The 19,279-nt window shown below is 34.5% G+C and overlaps 1 protein-coding gene across 1 annotated transcript in view; it reads left to right on the top strand.

Moving 5' to 3' along the window:
- Positions 1 to 19,279, top strand: part of STK3 (serine/threonine kinase 3) — a 275,048-nt gene that overhangs the window by 131,302 nt on the left and 124,467 nt on the right. The window lies entirely within an intron of this gene.

The following is a 19,279-nucleotide window of genomic DNA, read 5'->3' as shown; positions in this document are numbered from 1 at the left end:
TACTACCAGTGCAGTAATAAAAAGGCATGAGGCAAAGAGCAGACCTCTTGGTACACACTGGGTTTATGGGACACACATAAAAGGGTTGGAATTGCATATATCTTTTCTAAGAATGTTAGCCATAGTTTATTATGGGTTATTAACAATTTATTAGGAAGAAGGCTTTAGAAAAGGATATCAGAATGTACTATGTTCATTTTGAAGGTGCTGTGGGAGTGAACCACACATAGACCTGGGGAGACCATTCCAGACAGAAGGAATAGCCAGTGGAAAGCCTGTTGTGTTTGGGGAATAGCAAGGAGGCCACTGAAGCTGGAGCAGAGTGATGGAGAGAGAAAGAAGCAGGAGATGAGATCTGAGAAGTAAGAAGTAAGGGAGGTGATGGTGATGGTAGGTCGGATCGGGAGTAATGCCTTGTGGACATTTTTAGGCCCTTGCGAGTTATTGAGCAGCAAAATGATATGATCTAACAATGTTTTAAAAAGATTAACCTGGTTTGGTTGAGAATAGACTGTGGTGAGGGGTAGGCAAAAGTAGAAGCAAAGAGACAATTGGGAGGCCATTGCAGTAATTCAGGTAAAGGATGGTGATGGCACACACTTTGCTTTTCAACATTACTGTGCCATCTACCTTTCTTCCATCAGTATCTACTGCATATCAACTCTTTCTTCAAGCACTGGTAATTCAAAGATGAATGAATCAGACACACTCTCAGGCCTAAAGTAGCTCACAGTTTATAATTATAAGATTATTATATTGGTACTTGCAAATATTCATTTGAAGTTTTTTTTAATAAATTCATTTATCTTTGCTACAGTTTAATACGTAATTTAGAATTTAGCAAGAAGATGCTTCTAGTGTACTGTATATATATTATTCAGCTTGTAACAGCTTTATACACTTTGAAAAATGCTCTTTTTCACTCTATAGTATCTGACCTATGCAATTATTTCTTGGACCTTATATGTTCCTTTAAGCTGAAAGTCCAGGTTTAACATTTTAAATTTTTGCTAAGTAAAATATTTTTTATCAACATATTTTTGTATAATCTAAAAATGTTTTGCCCCTAATACCACCATTTTCCCAGAATCCCTGCATTTTTAAAGGACTCTTTAATGAGCGAGAGGATGGCCACCCTGCTAAGACATTAGTGGTGATTTTTGATTAGAAGTTGATATTTAAATCTCTGCATCTGGTTCTGTTGTTTAAATGAGACTCTCTGGTTCAGTAGAGCAAAACAAAAATTGAAATGTTTTAAATAATCTCAGTACCTGTAATTGTCCATAAACAATCAATTCCAATTTTATGAACTCCCAAATCTTTGGTACACCAAGGGTTGTACTAATAACTGTTGTAATTGCTCTTTGTGGCTGTGTGTTTAAATGTTGGAAATGGGACTTTAATATGAACATGCAGTAAATCTTAACCACAGAGGCACACACAGGTTCCAGTATAATAGAGAGCAGGAAAGAGACACATGTAAACAGACATATTCCTCATCTTAATATGTGGAGCCATACTTTCATAGAATTGCATTCAGTGTTTACATAGAGAGGGCTGGCAATGAAAAACTGCTGTTCCCCTGGTTTTACTGTGTATTTTGATCTCTAGGTTATTTACTTCTTCCAAATGTGTAGGGGTGATATTAAAAAATGCTGGTATCAGTTAATTATTTAATTGAAGTAATAAAAAGTTATATAATGGGGGGTGTCACAGACCTTTATCTTAGGAGAAAAAGGTTATTGTTGAAAAAGATTTTTAAAAAATAATTTTGGGTAAGATTCTTTGTTAAACATGAAAGAATGAAAGACATAGATAGCTTAAAGCTTAAGTATGATGTGATACTGTAATTTCTATTGCATTTGGGACGCTTTAGCCATTTGAATGTCTTATAATATTTGGTGACAGCACATTTCTATACGACACTAGGAGCTCAGTTTTCTCAGAAGCTTTTCTAATGATTGAGAAATATTAAACACATTCAATGTAATGGATGTTGATGCCCATTTAATATAAAGGATGCCATAAAACATCAAAATCTTTATTTCTTAATCTATGAATTTTTCTCCCCCAAATTATATGTTTATTAATAACAGTTTATAGAAGTGAGAGCTAATAAATGTGTGTATACCAGTTTTTAGTTTTATTCAAACTTTGACTTTTAAAATCAAAGTTTTTTATTTCTCTTCATGTTAAACTTATAAAAAGTAATGAAAAGATGATTATTGACCAGAGTAAGGAAGAGTAAATATTTTACAAGATGGGGAGGTTTAATTTATATGAAATAATGTGGAACTATACTTTTGAAGAAAATTTAATTGAATTCCTTAGCAGTAATAAAATCTAACTCATAGTCTCTCTAGGTTCTAAAAAGTTTTTTTATTCAGTTAATTATTTATTGAGTGCTGGGCAGTGTTCTATAGGCAGGAGATATAGCACTTAATAAAACAAAAATTCATATCTTCATGGTGTTTATGTCTTTTCTTCATGGTGTCATGTCTTCCAGTTGGAGTAGACAGATAATAAATGAAACAAGTAAGTGCAGCATATAGTATTAGATGGTGATTAGCACTTTGGAAAATGCTAATGAGGGATGTTAAGGTCTGGTTGCTCTTTTAAATACAATAGGGGAGGTCTTGTACAAAGGCGATATTTAGGCAAAGGTCTGAAGGACACAAAGGAGTGAGCCATCTGGATATCTGGGATAAAACCTCTCTGGTTAGAGAGTACAAAATCTAGGAGATGGGAATATGCCCGGCTCTTAGAGTCCAGTGTGGCTGAAGTGAGCCAGGGGGACAGTAATAGGAGATGAGGTAATTGAGGTAATAAAGTTGTTATGAAGATCTCAAGATATGCTTATTTTTTCTTTAATTGTGCTTTTTGAAATATTGTCAAATAGTTCTTGTACTTGCCACTGGAGACTGTTAAGAGTACTGCAAAATAGATTTAAACAATTTTGGATAACATTATACCTGAGATTTTGTTCTTTCATCCCTTTCTTTCTTTTATTTTCAACAAGGACATTAACTGTTTTAGATCATTTCACGTATGTATCTATATATAGGATGGTTAAAATAACCGTAAGAGGAGAATTAGTAGTCCTCAATACTAACTAGATTCCCTGTGGGAGTGAAAGGCTATGAAATACAGTGAAAGATCCCTGATATCCTGTTCAGAACCTTATGTTCAGATAGATTTGGTTTATATTCCAGTCCAATCTGTACCACCTTGAGCAAATTATATAGTCTCACTGACCCTCAGTTTTTTTATGTATGAAATAGGGGAATAAAAATAGCGACCTTCCAGGGCGCCTGGGTGGCTCAGTCATTGTGTCTGCCTTCAGCTCAGGTCATGATCCCAGCGTCTGGGATTGAGTCCCACATCGGGCTCCCTGCTCAGCGGGGAGTCTGCTTCTCCTCTGCCTGCCGCTCCCCCTGCTTGTGCTCTCTCTCCCTCTCGCTCTCTCTCTGACAGATAAATAAATAAAATCTTAAAAAAAAAAATAGCTACATTCCAAAGATGTAATCCTTAGAAATAATGTATGTAAAGGGTCTACACAGTTCCACTCCTGCTGGAGGCACTTCATAAGTGATCGCTAATATCTTCATATGAATAAGAGATAAGGATGGTATGGGTTATTGAGGCCCATTTAAGTTAGAAATTTTACAGGATTGTTTCCATTGTCACCCTGAGAGAACCTTTTTCTTGACTACTAACAGTTGGCAAAAATGGAGATACTAGAATTTTCCCACCCTTTTCCTTTACCATTGAAGATGCTAAGGGGACTCAGATTATGAAGGTAAGGTAAGGTAGCACCTTGATTAACCTCTGGAAGAGCTATCATGGAGTTGGATGTAAAATTTTGTTGTTGTCCTAGGGATTCCTGTTCTCAAGATGGAATGCTTATATTTGGTTAATGTAAGCAGAGAGAATTGTAGTATTTGTGGTGGTGTACCCAGTAAATCTGCACAGAGATGCTTTCCTCTCTTTTCCAATGGCACTTTGTAATACTTTTGCTACCATTTACATTTGTGTATTGTAGCATTATGTGATCATTTGTATTGAGGATTTGTTGTTGCTGCCATAATTAGATTGAATATTCTTTAAGGAAAGGACAATGTCTTCATCTTTGTATTCTTGGTGTGATGCTCAGGGATGGTAAATTACTACTGCCTATTACCACCTAGTGAAAGCTCCATGAGAGCAGGAAATTTTTATTTCTTTCATTCATTAATGTGTGTTAACTCTAGAACAGTGCTTGACACATAGTAGGTACTTAATAGATATTTGTTGAATGAATAAGTGTTATATACTAAGAAAGAACCTTTAATATTTAAGAATATTCTTCTGGTATTAGACTGGTTCAGATTTGACAAAGTGGTCTAGAATGGATGCTTAAATTAGTAGATAAGCTCCAACAGTCAGCTGACACCTTTGCTTTAGAGTAGCTCCTGGTTTGGAGGGTAGAAACTTAACCAGTTTGGATCTTGAGTTTAATAAGCAGTGAAATGGTCAAAAGTTAATTAGCAGGAGAGAAAAATGAAAATAAGAGCTCTAAACATTTTACAAATTCAATAACCAGTCTATTATTAAGTAATACTTAAACATTTTGTGTGAGTATTCCCTAGTAAGGGAAATCCTCCTGTGAGAAAGTACAGTGCTGGGATATTCATGAATTGTAAACTACAAGGTTAAAGTAGTAAGTAAAAGAAATTAGGAAATGTATTTGGAAAGTCATGTGACTAAATTTATAGTATTGCTCTTAAATATTTAAGATTAGTAAATAGTTTAATTGTCCTTTCTGTTTCATGTTTTTACAGTGAACTTGAAAATAGATTCTATAAACTTTAATTGAACACCTGTATTTTCTGAGAATAAAAATATTTTAAAAAGTTTGATAATATTTAATACTATGTTTATATAGGAATTTGTTAGGCATAGTTTATTTATAGAGAGGGAAACATGAACAATTGACCAAGAATAATTAACTGAAGTAAATTATATCAGAATATTCCTTTCAAGGAGATGCTTTTGGGTTTTTTATTTAATACTTTAATAAATAAATGTAGGTTGTTAATTATAATGTTATTTATTGGCAACAATGAATATGTCAAAAATAAAATTTTATAAGAAAAATGGTATTATAAAATAGATTGGGAATGAATCTAAATTTGTTGAAATTAATACTTGGAACCTTTCATTAGTACATCATTAAATATTACATTGTTTTACAACACATTTGTTTCACTAAATTACAGAACTACAAAAAAATACCTTCCTTGAAATCTTGTCACAATTTTGAATACAAGGAATATGTAATAACATAGGAAAATTTAAAAGAGGGAAGATTGTTAAGAATCTTTGAATTTTTGAAAGCCTTCAGGTGGGAGCATTCTTTCTCCTCTAAAATGAGGAACCAAAATTTGGAAATTGAAGAAATACAAATCCTACTTTATTTCTTGCTATGTAAAGTTAATAAAGCTTTAGCTAACATGGAGAAGCACTTAAAAAGCTATCAAAGATATCAGTGACCTCAGATCAAACGTAGTTAGAGAAGCATAAAGAATCATTATATACCATTTGGTTTTGAAAAGCAAAGGAAGAAGCACAAAAGCATATTTTCTCTCAAAACATTAGCAGTCATGCTGCTGATTCAAAGTAGTAAACATTATACAAATTTATTATGTGATAGTTAAAAAATTCTATGTTTAAATTAAGCATTCACAGTGCCATGTCATTTTCAAGAAAGGAAGAGCAAATTTTAACTTTGAAGCTGAGGCAATTAAAGCATTGTATTTTAAAACCCCATCTGTTTTAGGAGGATTAATATCTGCATTGTGATTTTTAGAATATTATTTCTACAGACTAGTGTAACTATTGCATTTTAATAGTTCTGTGCATAGATTTTATAAAAGTAACCCTTTCTCATAATATGTACTGATATATTTTAGACCATAAACCTGTTTTACCTATTGTTTTTTATTTAATATTTAAAACATTTGCTGTTTTCTAAAAATATGACTGCTTTGAATAAGATTTTTACGTAACCAGCATTTCATTGTATGTTATTTTTAAGTGTTGAGACTAGTGCTTATTAATTTAATGATGAGCAAGGATTCTTTAACTATTTGAGTGAAACTGACATTTTTTTCCTACCTCCTATGCTCCATGTTTATTTAACTCTTTTGGCTGTTTGATAAAGTATAAAGTTTTAGTTTGATAGTATAAGTGTGTCTTGCCTAATTTATCCATTCTGGTTTTCTATTTAGAAATACTTAACTGGGCTATTTTCTTGCCCCAGTGCCAATGTACACCCCATTTTCCTGGTCTAGTTCATCATCTGCCTCCTGATGAAATCTTTCTGTCAGCTATTGTAAGCAAGCTCTTCAGTTTCCGTTTCTCTCAGAGGTTAAACATCTTTTATAAATGACTTCAGGAAAGCATATTTTTCATACTTGTTGGTGTAAAGAAGAAAGGAGGGATAGTAAGTATTATTGAATGGCGCAATCAGGATATAGAAAAATCTTGCAGGATGAAACAATAGGTTGTAAGTCCAAGAAGATAAAATTAGATGTATATTAAATTTGAATATTCTCCCACCCTCACCCCCAGTAAACGAGGATAAGCAAGGGAGGTCAGCTCTGGGCAGAGACATGGATTAACAGCAGTGGACATAAAAAGCATTTAGGAATTTGGTTGACAGTGAATTCCATATGCAGGAAAGTTTATGTGATCTAGGGTTGCTCTAGATATATTGTATTTTTATGTATTTGGATAATAATATAGAGTTAGGGATACAAAGTAAATGAATAAACATTTTGGCCTATTTTGTGTTAATGTTTATGCCCCAAGGCACTTACAGTTGATTTCTTTAGAATAGGAAGCACTTACGTTGAGGAAATTTCTGATAGTATACTCTGTTGTCAAGAGTAGAAAAAAGAAGCTTCATAGATAGGTTCTAGGATATAAATTCCTTTTCATTGTGCTTCTTTCTCATGCTTTTCTAAGTTGGTAAGGGTGGGCTTCCTGATCTTCAGTTGGACTGGATGGGCCCCATTCCACTACCACACATTTCTCCTATACCGACTAAGCATCCATCACTTGGGCTGAGCTCTTCCCTTGGGGTGGGCTTGGTCCCTTGCCTGTCTGTCTTAGTTCTGTGCTAGAGAACTATTTCTTCCTCCTTAATCACCAGCTAACCTCTGTGGGCTATTGGCTCTGCTAATTCTCTGCAGAGAATATCAACTTTGTTAAAAGAAACTTTATTATCAGGGAATTTATTACTGAATTATTTTATACATACTGGTTTTTTTCTGTATTATTCTATATATTGAATATAAGATAGTGTCCAAAGTTGAACCTACATTACTGAACACCAAAGAGAGTAGGAAATACTCTTTAATCTATAGCTGATGGCTACTTTTTAATATGAGATGGTCATAGTCTCTTTTTTCATTTTATCTATTGTTTAAAGAAGTCACCTTTACTCACCAAGTGCCTTCTATTCCCATTCTGTTTCAGTAATGACTTGATTGATTGTGTCACCTGTGCAGTAGTTGAAAATGGATATGAGTACCCAATTTCAGGACCTCCCTGCTTTCTTGTAGATCGTTTGGCCGTATGTAAGTGATTTAACAGTCATGCAGTCAGGATTTTCAGAGTAAATAATTCCCATCTCCATTACTATATCTCTGTATTCATGAACACTTGTAGGAACATAATATTCTTCAGTTAAATTTATACAAGTTAAAAAAAATCAGGCTAAAAATAAATAACAAAATTGTTAAAAATCAGGCTAATTTAAACATTTGGAGACTTGATTTTTATAATAATGGTGAATGGTTTTTGACTTAAAATACCAGCAATTAATAAAAGGTGAATATAGTGAAGAGTTAATTAATACAGTTTTTTGTAGGAGTGCAATCTGATTTCAGATTATGATTTTATGTAAATTTTAACCTATAGTTATATTACAGCTTTTTAAAGATTTTTATTTTTTAACCAAAATACATGTTAGTGAGCAGAGTTTGAAAGGAATAGTAAATCACCTTTCTTCACACAATAGACTCTAAGAAAATGTTGAGTGCCTGCTCCTGATAAGGAATTAAGAAAATTATTGTTTCTTTAGTTACGCATATTTCTTCCTATTACCCAGTTTGTCATGTGCCTAATTACGTGGTGGTGTAGGTTGATTTCAGAATACAAATATTGATGTTTGAAGTTCAAACCATAGATCATCTTTTTTTCTGTGTGTCAGCTAACTCAGCAGTGTTACTCATTTATAACTGTGATAAGTAAAAAACAATTGATTTTAAAAGAATCAGACATTTTTAGGCAATATGCAGAGTCCCTCTTAGTAGCTCCAAAATAAGACGTTTGAGTTTAAGGAAGGGAAAACTAATACTGTGCAGCAGCGCTGTCCTCACTTTCACCAGAGTATGTATTTAAACTAGAATTTCCAAATGTGAGAAATCTGAAAGGAATGAAAAGTGCTGGTCCTTAATGTTAGCGTATGGTTGGTGTTAGCCAAAATGAAGTTCAGGCCGTGATGCTCTGTAGCCACTGCATGACTTACCCAAAGGCAATCAGCACGCTTGCTTGCTTGCTTGCTTGCTTGCTTGCTTGCTTTTTTTCTTTTCTTTTTCTCTCTTTTTTAAAACTAATTGGCTCATGTTTAGTTTACTGAATGTCATCTGGTCTCAGTAAAAAGCAAGTGACCTGCATTGAATTAGTGTAATTGTAATACAAACAGAATATCGCATAGTTTTGGTCTTATACAGGAAAGGAGAAAGTTGGAAAGATTTTTCTGTTTGATAAATAGAAACTGAAGATACGGGGATCCAGACCTGGTTCATACTTGATTTTACCTTTCATGTCTTTTTGTAAGATCAGTATTTGGACTTTCAGGCATTTTTCCCCTATAAAAGAATATTGGTTTTCCCTTTGAAACTTATTATGAAGGAAATTTTTTTGATTTTTGTTTTTTTAATCTTACAAATGAAGTATATTAAGTCATGGATCTAATTCCTCTTTAATCTTAAGAAAGTTAGCATTGTCCAAAACGGAAGTTCTTTTCCATACTACTAGGATTGTCAGGAACTTGGCATGTTATTTTACCTTTATCATGGCTAATATTTGCAAGGCCCCTTCAGATGACATTTTATTAGTTTTTTATATTTATTACATTCTGTTTCAGAGAGACAATAGTTACATTTGCCAAAGGAGCAAACTTTGTGACTTTGATCTCATAATTAAATCACTTAATTTGATTTTGAAAGTGTCACTTTAAAATGTAGTTATTTGGCATTCTGGAAGTTATATTCTGCATAACTTATACCCTTGTAGTAGGACACTGAAGGTAAAGGACAATAGCTGTAGATAGGTTAGAGCTTCCTGTTTTAATCTCCGAGAACCTTGTACTTTTTGTCTTTAATGTTTATTTATGGAAATATTTATGTGATTTTTGGTTTAATATTTGTTGTCCCCATAGTATTGCATGTCTCAAAGGAGCAGGCACTGGGTTTTCCTTCTTTTTTAATTTCATATTCCTTATTGTGTAATACAATGCCTGGCATACAGTAGGCAATAAATATTAGGTAAGTAATGTAAAAATAAATAAGGAAATTATTGAGATTAGTATTTATAAAAATCTATTATCTAAACAACACTCAAGTACTATACAATCTAGCAATTGTTAGCATAGTTTAATTGCAATGGTAGAATCCTGGCTTTTCTCCTTGCTAATTTTATCACCTAGGGCAAATTTGTTTCCTCCAGAATAATGATAGTCATTATCCTGAGTTGTTATGAGGATTAAGTGAAATGATTCATGTAAAACTGTTGTGAGATGCCCCACAAATGTTGATGGATAATATTATCATTGTTGTTCTTTTATTATTTTAGAAGTATTTTGGAATCATGGAAGGAATGTATGGTTTTATTTTTTTTATTTTATTTTTATTTTTTATTTTTTTAAAGATTTTATTTATTTATTTGAGAGAGAGAATGAGAGAGAGAAAGCACATGAGAGGGGGAGGGTCAGAGGGAGAAGCAGACTCCCCGCTGAGCAGGGAGCCCGATGCGGGACTCGATCCTGGGACTCCAGGATCATGACCTGAGCCGAAGGCAGTGGCTTAACCAACTGAGCCACCCAGGCACCCCTGTATGGTTTTATTAAGAGAATCGTATTAGGGAAACCTTCAGAGAATAGGTAATGTTCCAAAATCATATTGAATGATGAGTAATTACACGATGGCTCATGGGCAAAGGAATCTATCTATGTGCCGTGCCAAGAATATTGTACCTTATTTTGCAAGTAATGGGAAAAGATTGGTTTGCAGTAGGAGTTGATAGCAGATTTACATTTTAGAAAGGCTATTTTGCAACCACTGTACAGGAAAGACACCAGGGGTACGTAGAGCTGGCAGTCAGAATATTGTGGTCTTAAAATGATATGAGGACTTTGTATTGTCTTTGAATAAAAATTGATAAAATCTAAGTAATTAAAAAAATCTAAGTAATTATGCAGATAATGGTAATCATATTTGCTATTATTACTAATAATTGCAAATACCACTTACTGTCTACCATCTGCCAGGTGTTTTTATATTTATGTCACTTAACCCTTATATAGAGTTTCGATAGTGAGGTAGTAGTTCTCAAAGTGGGGTCCCCAGACCAATAGCATTAATATCTTATGTGCACTTGTTAGAAATGCAAATTCTTGGGCCCCCATATCAGGCTTATTGAATCTGGAACTCTCCGGGTAGGATTCAGCAATCTGCATTTTAACAAGCCCTCTGAGGAATTCTGATGCATGGTAAAATTTAAGAACCGTTGCTATATGCATCTATTTATACAAATGAGAAGACTGGGTTTAGTGATGTTAAGTAAGGGGTGAGACGATTTTAAAAATACACTGTAATTTCTCTAGGTTTTTAAAATTTAATATAGCAAGTGTAGTTTAGTAATTTTTTGATCAGTAAACCAGTTTTCTTCTATTCTAAAATCGGAAATATTTCCTGATAGAAAATGTGTTGTCTTTATGCTAACTTAGTGAACCAAAAGTATTCTTTATTTGTAGAGGCAGGATAGCTTATTGGTTCAGAACATTGGCTTTGGAGCTACTGTGTCTGGGTTCATTTTCCAACCCTGTCCTTTATTGCTGAGTTTTCGAAGGCAAGTTATTTAACCTCCCTATGCCTCAGGTTTTTGATGTATAAGATGGAGTAATAATCCTTTATTGGGTTTTGGTGAGGATTAAGAGAAGTAATTTTTGTAAAGCCACTCAGTACATTGCCATACACATTGTCCATATAGAGTAGATACAATACTAACAACAGTGATCATTACGATGTATAATCTGTAAACATATCAAAATTTACCTAACAAATTTTTGTTTAAAATTGTGCCAAGATAGCCTCAGCATGCAGGATGTTTATCATTTAAAAAATATTTGCTTAAATGGCTATTTAAATGCCTGAACTTTAAGGGCTTATTTCTCTCTCCTGGTTTAGGTAGATGGGCATGCCATCTTCTACCCATCACTTACCTCCTCTCTGTTACAGAACTTTCCAGGCTCTGGTTTTAAGAAAGAAACAAACTTCCTTTGGGCTCATACTATCCTCGACTTGCTGCTCTGTCTCACACCTTCCTTTCAGAGCCATGTGTGAAAAGATGTGCTGCCTCAATTTCCTCACTTCCCTCCCATTTACTCCTGAACAGACTTGGGCTGTTTTTCTCCACCACTCTACGAAAAATTTTCACAAACTTTTACTCCTATTTGTCATTGGTAACCATTTTCTTCTCCTTAAGTATCTATCTGATTTCTGGGATATCTCTGTCTCCTGGCTTTCCTTTTATCTCTGTCTTGCGCTCTAGACTCATTTCTAATTACCTACTTAGATAATTATTTTCTATACTGTTATGAGAAACTTCAATAGCTCCAAATCTCTCTTCACTATTTTTCCATCCTCCTATTTTTACCTTTGTATTTTCTATCTTGGCTAATGGCCCTACCATCTAACCAGTTGCCATGTTGAAAATCTGGAGAATGTATTTCATCTGTCCAGTCTTCCACCATTAGTCAATCACCAAGGCCTATTGATGCTGCCTCCTGAATTTCTTGCAATTCCTTTCCTTACTGTTTAGTTCCTTTGCCACTAAGCTAATTCAAGTTCTCATTATTCACCAATTTCCACCCGTGTTACTTCCTTAATATGTCTTGAATATATCCCCTTCTTTCCATCTACATCTTTATTTTTTTGTTTCAAACCTCGTAATTTTTCTTCTGGATTTCTGTAATAGTCTCCTAGTGTTTGGTTTCACCCCCCTTTCCAGAGTGTTCTTCATGATACTGCTAGATTGATCATTCCAAAATGAAACACAGATCATATTACTCTCTTACTTCAAATCCTCCCATTAAAAAGCAATTTCTTTCATTTGTCTCTAGGTTAAGAGCCAAACTCTTAAGGGTGTTACACAAAGCCTTGGGGCTCTGCCTACCTCTTTATTTATGTGATATCCACTTTCCTTTAGCCATACTATTACTTGCAGATACTTTAGATTCTTACTGCTGCTTTCCACTCAGTGTTACTTCTCTGTACCTGCATTTTCTCCCATCTCTCTTCTACAGTCCAACCTGGGAACCTTTCCTCTGGGCTTCCTTAGCACCCTGTATACCCCAAGATCATAGAATGCATCAGACTCTATTGTATTTTGTTTGACTATAAATTTATTGAGAGCAGCATGGATAACTTTTATCTTGAAACTTTAGTGTCTACCTAGAATACAATGCCTTGTGACACAGGAGGTCTAAAATAAATGGTCAAGGCATATATATATAAAAAGTTGAAGTACATAATTTTTATTTGCATTTTTTTTTGATAACTAGGAAGTTTGAGGTGGACATGTATATATTGTATATCACTAAATCTGAATAAACTTTAGAGGAAAGAAGAGAATTATCTCATCAGCTTGAGTGCTACCATGTGTTCAGACCTGGGTGAGACACTGCATGAATGAAATCAAAAGAGGGGAGGACTGGTGTTATAATTTGCTTTTTCTTTGACAAATTGTTTCTTTAAATAAGCCATTTTATATTCATAATTCATCGTATTTTATTTTTAACCCACTTTAGTTTTAGGGAAACAAAATACAAATCCTTTAGGTTAGTATCTAAAATGCTAATTTTGAACTTTACTGAGTATAGTATGGCATGAGTCCAACACAATCTGTTAAAAATTTTCCTCTGGGTCAGATCTAAGTTGAGAAGAATGAGGTAACTTTAATGTGAACCCAGATTGTACTTCAGTCTTTCTCTCCAGTGAGTTGCCAAATTCACAATTCCATTTGTATCTGGAATTGGGGAAGCTGAGTTTAATATGGATTTTTGCCAATGATAGCAAATCTTGGCAAGATCGTCTTGTTCTCTGTGCTTAATTATATAGTTTTATTATAAAGTCTTTCACATGTTTATTTGGAGGTACCTCTCATATATACGTTACTCTTTTGGTAGTTAATCATTTACTGTCAAATCTTCCTTCTTTTCTTAGAAGGCCAGCTTACATTTTTATACATTACCGTTAGCTCTCTAGTTCCATCTCTTTGCTAGATTTGTAGATTTTAAAGCTGTACAGGTGCCTTAGGGGTCATTACATCTAAATCCCACTTTTTGGAAATCAGAAATCTCAGTGAAGCTAAGAGAGACTGAGTTGGTTATATATTATTAATTCATCTTATATTTTAGGCATTGGAATACAGCAGTGAATGAAACAAAGTTCCAGCCTTTTATGTGTTTATATTGTAGTGGATAGAGACAATAAATTAAACTCAAAAACTGTACAAGAAAAATAAAGCAAGATAAGGGATACAGAACAACAGGGATGGTTGTGATACTGTATATATGATGGTCAAGAAAGGCCTGTCTAATAAGGTGACTTTTAGTAGAGATCCAAAGGCGGTTAGTAAATGGGACATGCAGATTCTGGCAGGAGTGTTCTAGTCAGAGGAAATTGATGTGGCAGTATGTTTGGCGTTTAAGGAACAGGGTGGAGGTTTATGTGGCTGGAGCTAGCCAGGAGGGGGAGAGAAGTAGGAGATAAGGTCAGAGAGATAGCAGAGGACCAGATCATTTAGTCTTAGTAAGCCATGGTGAGCTCTTTAGCTTTTACTCTGAGTGAAGCAGGAAGTCATTGGAGGGTTTTGAGGAGAGGATTGATGTGGTCTGACATATGATTTGAAAGACTTATTCTTTGTTGAGTTGGGATTGTAGCAGGGCAAGGATGGAAGCAAGGTGAACAGTGAGGTCACTTCTTTCATAGTGCAGCTAAGAGATGATGCTGGCTTGGACCAGGGTGGTAAAGGTTAGAGGTATTGAAGAGTGCTCAGATTCTGGATATAGTCTGTATTTTGTGTGATATGTGAATTATGTCTCAGTTAAGCTGTTATATAATAACTAGTGAGTTAAGTTGGATGGGTTTAAAAAATAACAAAATGATACTACTATAACCTCTATGAAGAACACTTAAGACTTGAGTCTAAGCCACATAGCCATTAGGGGTAGAGCTGCTACTGTCCTTTTTTTAAGGCTTTTTTTTTTTTTTAATTCTTACTGTCCTTCAGTAAGATTTTTGGAATGGAGTTGAGGTAAATCAGTATGTTCAAATAAACGTATTTAACTGGAAGTTTTTATATCTGCACTCTCACTATAAATTTAGGTTTTAACTTGAGGCACTGTGCCTTTGCCTTTAAGTAGTTTTCGTGTTATCCAGGGCATTTAGAATGAGTGTATAACTAACCAGAGTACAAGTTCAAATGTGGGAGGTATTGAAATTAAGGTATATGGAATGATAATACTTGCCTTATATTTTATTTTCTGGAACATTAGAATTACTTGGGAGACAAAAAATACTGTGCCTGGTCCTTACTTCAAATCAAGTAAATCAGAATCTTTTATGGGCAGAGCTAAGTTCTCTGTGTTCTGAACTTCTTCTGACATGACTCGGTTGGTCTTTGGTTCCTTTCTTTAAGGGCCAATAAGATGCTTCAGGCTCACCTTGTAATTTCTCTGCCTCAGGCCTAAAACCAGTTACTTGCCCTCATAGACCCTCCTGGTGTTTCAGACCTCACATTTTGAACATGCTATTCTCTTTTCAATAACTCATTAACTGACTCATTCCTTAGGACTCAGTTTCAGTCTCATTTTTGTTTTTTTTAAACATCAGTTTGGGCTAAGTCATCTTATAATGCCCAGTGTTCACATCTATTTTAGCACTTACACTATTTTATTGAAATGATCTGGTGTGCATTTTCCTATCCCATTAGATTCTAAGCTTCTTGAGGAATTTTTTTTTTTTTTAAAGAAACTCTTATAATGCAGGTATGGATACATTTTATGTGCTCAAAAGTTGAACTGGTCACACACAGTAATTCTAATTTGGGAGATTGGGAAGAGAGTAGGGTGATAAAGTTCCTTAAGTTTGGCTCTTGTTTGCTTCTGATTTCTTCCATAGCCATATTTTATGAATACTTTTGCATTGTATTAAAGGGACATTATGTTTCAGCCTTGAGAGATGGAAGCCATGAAGAGAGGCAGATTGCAATAGGCTATAACTTCAGCAGTGGTTCTAAATGAAGCCTTGGATCAATTGCAAGTAAAGTTTTTAAAAGTTGAATATATAGTGGCCTTTATAATAAAAAATGTAAAAAGAATCTTATGCACTCTTGTAGACAGTTGCTGTTGTGAATTGGTATTTTGAATTTTTGAGATTCTGTACCATCTTTTAGTCTTTATTGTTACATGTCATTTTTATGTGAAGGTAATCATACAGTATAGACTGTTGTTTTATTTTCACATTCTTAAATAAAACATTTCATTGTGGTTTTGTAATTCACACATTTGTCATTTTTATGGCAATACGTTACTCCATTTTACTGCTCCATAGTAGTTTAGCCATTTCTTAATTGATATTTTTTGTTTGCAGTGTTCCACTGTTACGTAAAGTGAACTAGAACCACCTTTTACAAATAACTTTCCATTTTCTTTTCTGGAGACTGAATATGCATATTATAGAGGCTTTATCTTATAATAGAATTATCTGTGGCAGAAATTTAATAAAAATACAAAGGTAGTGTGAAGTCATTAAGGAGCCAGGTAGACCTGAGTTCCAGTTTTGATAGCCGGTTACTAGCTGTGTGACCTTAAGTAAGCTAGTTTACCCTTGTAGGTCTCAGTGGTAAATTGGGGTTAGTACAATGTACATTGTACATTTATAATGTGGTAGATGCTGTTGTACATATTGTACATGTATTAACCCATTTAAACTTCAGAACAGCTCTATGCAGTAGGTACTATTATTCCCATTTTTAATATGTGAAAATAGGCATAGAGAAGCAAAATAGGTCAGATAGCTACTTATAATGGTAGTGTTACTATCCCAGGGCTCTCTAGAGCTGCCTCAGATCTCTAGAGCTGGTTCTCTTATTCACTCTGTTCTGGGTACACCAGCCACATCCCTTCCCTTAATTTGGTTCCTAGGCAGGTAAATTGGCCTTTATTGGATGGATTAATGATTATTGAAGTTCCTGGACTGGAGTTGGAGTGAATTGTGAGGTCATGCTCGCAATACTTTAACCCTGTGTTTACTGTAGAAGCTGCACCCTAAGAGCAAGGTTCGCTCTGGGTTCTAGTATTCTCTATTTCAAAGTTGCATTTGAGGGAGTGGTAATAAAAATGTAGATTTGTATTTTTGTATTAACATCTAGTAGGCCTTTTGTTATCCTTTCCTCTCCTTCCCCACTTCCATCTCCTTTCCTAACAGTGTTTGTCTTGTGAGGCTTTAACTTCTTGATTGCTAGGCAGGTAGAGTGCCAGAGTCTTTTAAACCCAAAAAACAACCCGAAAAATATCTGGTCCAATATCCTCACTTATATGAAGAAACCGAAACTGCACAATCAGCAATCAGAGGATGATTGAGAGCGCAAGCCTATTTTTCTGACTTAGGTCCAGTGTTGGCTTCATTCTGTTGTACTGTTTGCCATCTTATTTGTGTAGTCTTTTAAAAATTATTATTGCTGTATATCCATTTCAGAAGCTATCTATTTTTATTTGACTTAGTAGCTTGCTGCCTATGTATTATATTTACTATTAGGAAACAGCTATGTTTGTTTAGTTCTTTGAAGTTTTATAAAGTGCTTTCTCATTCTTTATCTCATTTATTTCTTATGAAGATAACCTTTTGTTCCTATACCTGAGGTTCTTGAATAGTGGCCGAGATTTCTTTGTTATTCCGGCATGTCTGTTGCTTCTGTACATTCACAAACCCAGCTACCTTCACTTCAGACGTTTGTGTTCACTCAATCCACGGAGATTATAAAGTGCAGGCATCGTAGTTTCTCACATCCAGCTCTTTCCACATCTGGGTGCTCCTGGAGTCCAAAGGCATGAAATTCCAAGCATGGAGACAATTTTGTTTTGAGGCACTTGAATTTCTTGGCTTCTTTAGACTACTTGTGATCAGGGAAGTTCTTTTTAAAACTTAATCAGAGGTTCAATATGTAGTTAAGCAACACATTGTGTAGAGACAAACACAAGGATAATCATATCATTTATTGTACTAACATTCTTCAATCAAATGGTGTTAGAGATAAGATAAATTATATGGCTGTAATGTGTGTCCATGTGATTTGGTTGGTGGCAAGGAAGAGAGTGAATTGTTAGTCTAAGGCTAGCCACTGCTTGCCAAAACTTTCTACAGCAAGGGCCTATTACCTAATTAGGTCATACAAAACCTAGAGATTCTTAAGAGGATCTTTTATGATTTGTGATTAGGTTAAATTAGTTGAACAAAGTTAAGTCTGTGAAAAAGTCCTCCCATTTGTTATTGATTATCTAACCTAAAGAAATGGAAGTGGAAATTAAAGGTATAGTGGTTTTCTTGGAGACTTTTGGAGTCTACACTTGGTAGGTCATATAATAAGACTTATTTGTTTGAACTGTATGCAGTTAATTGCTTGTTTAAGAATAGAATGTGAACATTTTAGGATCGCTTTATGATAGTCCTGGGTAAATAAGAGTTAGAGTTAACTTTTTTATCCTTGAGTTTCTAATAGCTACTGCTGAGGTGAGCCTTATATGTTAAGATTATCTGAAGATAAGACTGCAACTCATTGGCTCAAAGTTCAAAGGAGAGCATTAGGTACAAGAACATAAATCACTAAGTTGTTATCCATCAATTTGTAACAAGTGCAGATGAACAACATTTATCTAGACAATCTAGTATCATTTACCTATAGTTTGAGGTCAGTCTCTATAGGGGCTTATTTGGTGCTTTGAACTGTTTTGCAGAGATGAGAGTTCAAATATATTTTTATTCTTTAATCTGAAGTAGCAGGTGGTTTTGTGTGCCTTTTGCAGCATCTGATATTAACCCCATTTTGCCCATCCTTAAAGCCAGATTAGGTTCTACTTCAACTATGGAGTGGAGATTAATTAGGTTATTTACAGAAGAATTTTATTTTCTAGCACTTCATTGTTTGCTCTTTGTTTTATGTGTTAGTTTTCTACCCCGCAAATTAACTGTGGGCTCCGTGGCTTTGAGATATGTGTCTTATTTTAAAATCTGTAATAGCAGGGCTCACAAAGTTAGATACTTGAAGGAACCATCAGGTAAAGTAGATAATTGAGCCAGGCTAAATGAGGCCCATGTAAAAAGGAGAACATCCTGAGTAAAGTCAGCCTAATTCCAGCAGATTCTTACCTTATGGAAATGTGGACTTGATATTGCCTGAACAAAATAAGTCCACTGATGTTATTTGGCCTGTGGCCTATCAGTTTGCTACTTTATTAGAACATAGTTTTGAACACACAGAAAGTACTTGATAAATGTCATTTGAGAGGTGCTTATTGTGTCATAAAACTGGCTACACTGCTTTTGAAGGACTATCCTAGATGTAGGTACATGTAATATGATGTAAGATGTGTAAGAATGTTCTCTTCTATTAAAGGCTTTTCCCTTTTTTGAAAGAAGATGAATACACTAATAATAACTGTTACCCTAGAATCAACAGGCTTGGATGTTGAATCTTCACTGCTTTGTCCACAAAAGTCCTTTGGATCACTTTCCAAGTTAGAAACCAGTGATAACACATTGTAGCAAATTGCTGCATATTGTAAGGGCTTTCAAAAGAATGATGTGGTGAATTGTTAGAATACCTGAGTGCCTTGCAATTAAAGTATTGGTTTCTTATTTCTTGAATTCTAGAGTAATCTTTCATTCTT

The sequence above is a fragment of the Neomonachus schauinslandi genome, chromosome 4 (genome assembly GCF_002201575.2).
Source record: "Neomonachus schauinslandi chromosome 4, ASM220157v2, whole genome shotgun sequence".
Taxonomy (NCBI): domain Eukaryota; kingdom Metazoa; phylum Chordata; class Mammalia; order Carnivora; family Phocidae; genus Neomonachus; species Neomonachus schauinslandi.
Note: the sequence above shows the minus strand (reverse complement) of the source record. Positions and strands in the feature narration are given on the sequence as shown.